This window comes from Alligator mississippiensis, chromosome 14 (genome assembly GCF_030867095.1).
Source record: "Alligator mississippiensis isolate rAllMis1 chromosome 14, rAllMis1, whole genome shotgun sequence".
NCBI classification, from domain to species: Eukaryota; Metazoa; Chordata; order Crocodylia; family Alligatoridae; genus Alligator; species Alligator mississippiensis.
In genome coordinates, this window is record NC_081837.1 from 24,079,888 (window position 1) to 24,084,887 (window position 5,000).

The window sequence follows — 5,000 nt, forward strand, 5'->3', positions numbered from 1 at the left end:
CAGGTCCGGGGGCCTTCGGCGCGGGCGGCGGGATGCTCCCGCGGGGGAGACGAGCCGTGCTGGGCCCCGGGAGGGAGGCCCGGGGTCGACCTGGCGCCGGGGCTCCGGCCCTGGAAGTCCCGATGAGGTTTTTCAAACGGGCCGTGCCCGGGCCTTCGCTCCAGGAGGGCGGACACTTTCGGCGGTTGCCCCCGGTGGCTGGGCCGGGTGCCGCATCTACAATATTGCCAGGAAAGGTCCGCGGAGATTTTCGGGGACACGCTTTTCGGGACCCTAGTTGCCCATCTTGGGTTCCAGGAGGTCGGGCAGGGGTACCTCCGGGACCGGACCGTGCTGCAGGAGGGGGTCAACCCCGGGTTTGGCTCCATGTCGACTGGAGCTCCGGCCCAGGGGCGGGCCGGGCGAGAGTTCCAGGAACCCGGCCGCGATTCCGGCTTCTCCCCGGTGCCCTGCCCGGAGGCCGGGCAGGTCCGGGGGCCTTCGGCGCGGGCGGCGGGCTGCTCCCGCGGGGGAGACGAGCCTCTCTGGGGCCCGGGAGGTTGGCCCTGGGTCGACCTGGCGCCGGGGCTCGGGCTCCGGAAGTCCGTATGAGGTTTTTCAAACGGGCCGTGCCCGGGCCTTCGCTCCAGGAGGGCGGACACTTTCGGCGGTTCGTCCCGGTGGCTGGGCCGGGTGCCGCATCTACAATATTGCCGAGAAAGGTCCGCGGAGATTTTCGGGGACACGGTTTCCGGGACCCTAGATGCCCATCTTGGGTTCCAGGAGCTCGGACGGAGGAACCTCCGGGGCCGGACCGTGCTGCAGGAGGGGTTCAACCGCGAGTTTGGCTCCATGTCGACTGGAGCTCCGGCCCAGGGGCGGGCCGAGCGGCTTGGCCGGGCGAGAGTTCCAGGAGCCCGGCCGCGATTCCGGCTTCTCCCCGGTGCCCTGCCCGGAGGCCGGGCGGGTCCGGGGGCCTTCGGCGCGGGCAGCGGGCTGCTCCCGCGGGGGAGACGAGCCGCCCTAACGCCCGGGAGGGAGGCCCGGGGTCGACCTGGCTCCCGAGCTCCGGCCCTGGAAGTCCGTATGAGGATTTTCAAACGGGCCGTGCCCGGGCCTTCGCTCCAGGAGGCCGGACACTTTCGGCGGTTGCTCCCGGCGGCTGGGCCGGGTGCCGCATCTACAATATTGCCGAGAAAGGTCCGCGGAGATTTTCGGGGACACGGGTTTCGGGACCCTAGATGCCCATCTTGGGTTCCAGGAGCTCGGACGGAGGAACCTCCGGGGCCGGACCGTGCTGCAGGAGAGGTTCAACCGCGAGTTTGGCTCCATGTCGACTGGAGCTCCGGCCCAGGGGCGGGCCGAGCGGCTTGGCCGGGCGAGAGTTCCAGGAGCCCGGCCGCGATTCCGGCTTCTCCCCGGTGCCCTGCCCGGAGGCCGGGCAGGTCCGGGGGCCTTCGGCGAGGGCGGCGGGCTGCTCCCGCGGGGGAGACGAGCCGTGCTGGGCCCCGGGAGGGAGGCCCGCGGTCGACCTGGCGCCGGGGCTCCGGCCCTGGAAGTCCGTATGAGGTTTTTCAAACGGGCCTTGCCCGGGCCTTCGCTCCAGGAGGCCGGACACTTTCGGCGGTTCGTCCCGGTGGCTGGGCCGGGTGCCGCATCTGCAATATTGCCAGGAAAGGTTCGCGGAGATTTTCGAGGACACGGGTTTCGGGACCCTAGATGCCCATCTTGGGTTCCAGGAGCTCGGACGGAGGAACCTCCGGGGCCGGACCGTGCTGCAGGCGAGGGTCAACCCCGAGTTTGGCTCCATGTCGACTGGCGCTCCGGCCCGGGGGGCGGGCCGGGCGGGCAGGCCGGGCGAGAGTTCCAGGAACCCGGCCGCGATTCCGGCTTCGACCCGGTCGACTGCACGGCGGGCGTGCAGGCCGGCGGCGACTCCCAGGGCCCCTTCCAGGCTGCGGGGCCCAGCGGTTGGAGCCCGGCTACCCCGGCGAGGGGCGGAAGAACCTGCACGGCGCGGCCGGAGAACCCGGCATGCATGCGCGGGGCAGGCCGGGCAGGAGTTCCAGGAGCCCGGCCACGATTCCTACTTCTCCCCGGTGCCCTGCCCGGAGGCCGGGCGGGCCCGGGGGCCTTCGGCGCGGGCGGCGGGCGGCTTCCGCGGCGGAGACGAGCCTCTCTGGGGCCCGGGAGGTCGGCCCTGGGTCGACCTGGCGCCGGGGCTCGGGCTCCGGAAGTCCGTATGAGGTTTTTGAAACGGGCCTTGCCCGGGCCTTCGCTCCAGGAGGGCGGACACTTTCGGCGGTTGCCCCCGGTGGCTGGGCCGGGTGCCGCATCTACAATATTGCCAGGAAAGGTTCGCGGAGATTTTCGGGGACACGGATTTCGGGACCCTAGATGCCCATCTTGGGTTCCAGGAGGTCGGACGGAGGAACCTCCGGGGCCGGACCGTGCTGCAGGAGGGGGTCAAAACCGAGTTTGGCTCCAAGTCGACTGGAGCCCCGGCCCGGGGGGCGGGCCGGGCGGGCAGGCCGGGCGAGAGTTCCAGGAACCCGGCCGCGATTCCGGCTTCGACCCGGTCGACTGCACGGCGGGCGTGCAGGCCGGGGGGCGACTCGCAGGGGCCCTTCCAGGCTGCGGGGCCCAGCGGTTGGAGCCCGGCTACCCCGGCGAGGGGCGGAAGAACCTGCACGGCGCGGCGGGAGAACCCGGCATGCTTCCGCGTGGCAGGCCGGGCAGGAGTTCCAGGAGCCCGGCCACGATTCCTACTTCTCCCCGGTGCCCTGCCCGGAGGCCGGGCGGGCCCGGGGGCCTTCGCCGCGGGCGGCGGGCGGCTTCCGCGGCGGAGACGAGCCTCTCTGGGGCCCGGGAGGTCGGCCCTGGGTCGACCTGGCGCCGGGGCTCGGGCTCCGGAAGTCCGTATGAGGTTTTTGAAACGGGCCTTGCCCGGGCCTTCGCTCCAGGAGGGCGGACACTTTCGGCGGTTGCCCCCGGTGGCTGGGCCGGGTGCCGCATCTACAATATTGCCAGGAAAGGTTCGCGGAGATTTTCGGGGACACGGATTTCGGGACCCTGGATGCCCATCTTGGGTTCCAGGAGGTCGGACGGAGGAACCTCCGGGGCCGGACCGTGCTGCAGGAGGGGGTCAAAACCGAGTTTGGCTCCATGTCGACTGGAGCCCCGGCCCGGGGGGCGGGCCGGGCGGGCAGGCCGGGCGAGAGTTCCAGGAACCCGGCCGCGATTCCGGCTTCGACCCGGTCGACTGCACGGCGGGCGTGCAGGCCGGGGGGCGACTCGCAGGGGCCCTTCCACGCTGCGGGGCCCAGCGGTTGGAGCCCGGCTACCCCGGCGAGGGGCGGAAGAACCTGCACGGCGCGGCGGGAGAACCCGGCATGCTTCCGCGGGGCAGGCCGGGCAGGAGTTCCAGGAGCCCGGCCACGATTCCTACTTCTCCCCGGTGCCCTGCCCGGAGGCCGGGCGGGCCCGGGGGCCTTCGCCGCGGGCGGCGGGCGGCTTCCGCGGCGGAGACGAGCCTCTCTGGGGCCCGGGAGGTCGGCCCTGGGTCGACCTGGCGCCGGGGCTCGGGCTCCGGAAGTCCGTATGAGGTTTTTGAAACGGGCCTTGCCCGGGCCTTCGCTCCAGGAGGGCGGACACTTTCGGCGGTTGCCCCCGGTGGCTGGGCCGGGTGCCGCATCTACAATATTGCCAGGAAAGGTTCGCGGAGATTTTCGGGGACACGGATTTCGGGACCCTGGATGCCCATCTTGGGTTCCAGGAGGTCGGACGGAGGAACCTCCGGGGCCGGACCGTGCTGCAGGAGGGGGTCAAAACCGAGTTTGGCTCCAAGTCGACTGGAGCCCCGGCCCGGGGGGCGGGCCGGGCGGGCAGGCCGGGCGAGAGTTCCAGGAACCCGGCCGCGATTCCGGCTTCGACCCGGTCGACTGCACGGCGGGCGTGCAGGCCGGGGGGCGACTCGCAGGGGCCCTTCCAGGCTGCGGGGCCCAGCGGTTGGAGCCCGGCTACCCCGGCGAGGGGCGGAAGAACCTGCACGGCGCGGCGGGAGAACCCGGCATGCTTCCGCGGGGCAGGCCGGGCAGGAGTTCCAGGAGCCCGGCCACGATTCCTACTTCTCCCCGGTGCCCTGCGCGGAGGCCGGGCGGGCCCGGGGGCCTTCGGCGCGGGCATCAGGCGGCTTCCGCGGCGGAGACGTGCCTCTCTGGGGCCCGGGAGGTCGGCCCTGGGTCGACCTGGCGCCCGGGCTCGCGCTCCGGAAGTCCGTATGAGGTTTTTCAAACGGGCCTTGCCCGGGCCTTCGCTCCAGGAGGGCGGACACTTTCGGCGGTTGGCCCCGGTGGCTGGGCCGGGTGCCGCATCTACAATATTGCCAAGAAAGGTTCGCGGAGATTTTGGGGGACTCGGTTTTCAGGACCCTAAATGCCCATGTTCGGTTCCAGAAAGTCGGTCAGAGGAACCTCCGGGGCAAAAGAACCGTGCCGCGCTGCCTTGTCAACCGAGCGTGGAGGCAGCGTGCCCCGATCCGGCGGGCCTGGCCGTGCGAGAGTTCCAGGCTCTGGCCCGCGATTCCGGCTCCCGCCCCCCCCCCCGGTGATGGGCTCGGAGGTCGGGCAGGCAGCGGTGCTTGCTTCCCCAGGAGTGGCGGGGCTCTCCTGACGGGGAACCGGGAGGACCTGGTGTCCGCCGTGGGACTTGGAAAACTTCTGCTCGGTTGCGTTGGGAGCGGTTAACGTGGGAGCTCCGGCCGGGAGCGGCCCGGCGGGCCAGGCCGGGGGAGAGTTCCAGGAGACCGGCCACCGCTCCGGTTTCGCCCCGGTGACCTGCCGCCCTCCCTTACGGCGTTCAGGGCAAGCCGGGGGCGCTTCCTCGGGAGCGGCGGGCTTCTCCTGCCAGAGAGCCGTGTTGACCTGGTGTCCGGCGTGGGACTTAGAAAAAAATTTCGCTGCTGGGGGGCGAGCGGTTGACCTGGGCCCGCCGGAGAGGCCTGGAAGTCCGTATGAGGTTTT